The sequence below is a fragment of the Petaurus breviceps genome, unplaced genomic scaffold (genome assembly GCF_028583685.1).
Source record: "Petaurus breviceps papuanus isolate PSGF00001 unplaced genomic scaffold, PetGlider_PUasm1.0 156, whole genome shotgun sequence".
Taxonomy (NCBI): Eukaryota; Metazoa; Chordata; class Mammalia; order Diprotodontia; family Petauridae; genus Petaurus; species Petaurus breviceps.
Genome location: NW_027185720.1, coordinates 6,955,971 through 6,956,605, shown reverse-complemented (window position 1 = coordinate 6,956,605; position 635 = coordinate 6,955,971). Strand labels below are relative to the sequence as shown.

At 43.1% G+C, this 635-nt stretch overlaps 1 pseudogene; it reads left to right on the top strand.

Moving 5' to 3' along the window:
* The window catches only part of LOC138156705 (cobalamin trafficking protein CblD-like), a 24,546-nt pseudogene that overhangs the window by 12,063 nt on the left and 11,848 nt on the right, over nucleotides 1-635 (top strand).

Here is a 635-nt window from a genome sequence, read left to right as displayed (position 1 = left end):
AATAGAGCACCAGCCTTGGAGTCAGAAGGACCTGAGTTCAAATCCGTCCTCGGTCACTTAACATACTTACTAGCCGTGTAACCTTGGGCAAGTCACTTAACCCCAATTGCCCTACCTTCCCCCTCCAAAAAAAAAAGCAAAAAAGAAGAAGAAGAAATAACCATATAACCTTTGCTCTCAATAAACATGAACAAAATGATGATAATAGATGATATTTATATGGCACTTTAAAGTTTACAAAGTGCTTTACATGATATCTTTTGATCTTCATACCAACCCTAAGTACTATGGGTATCATTCCCATTTTATAGATGAAGAATGAGGGTAAGAGGCAGTTTGGATGGAAGGTGCTAGTCTGGTAGACCCGTATTATAGCTGTAAGCCACAGCATCTCAGTGCTCTAGGCAAGTGATGTCAAACAAAAAGAAATGGGGGGATGGGGCAGCTAGGTGGTGCAGTGAATAGAGCATGGGCCCTGGAGTCAGGAGGACCTGGGTTCCTATCTGGCCTCAGACACTTAACACACAAAAAAAATCTAGCTGTGTGACCTTGGGCAAGTCACTTAACCCCAATTGCCCTCCAAAAAGCGAAAGGAAGGAAGGAAGGAAGGAAGGAAGGAAGGAAGGAAGGAAGGA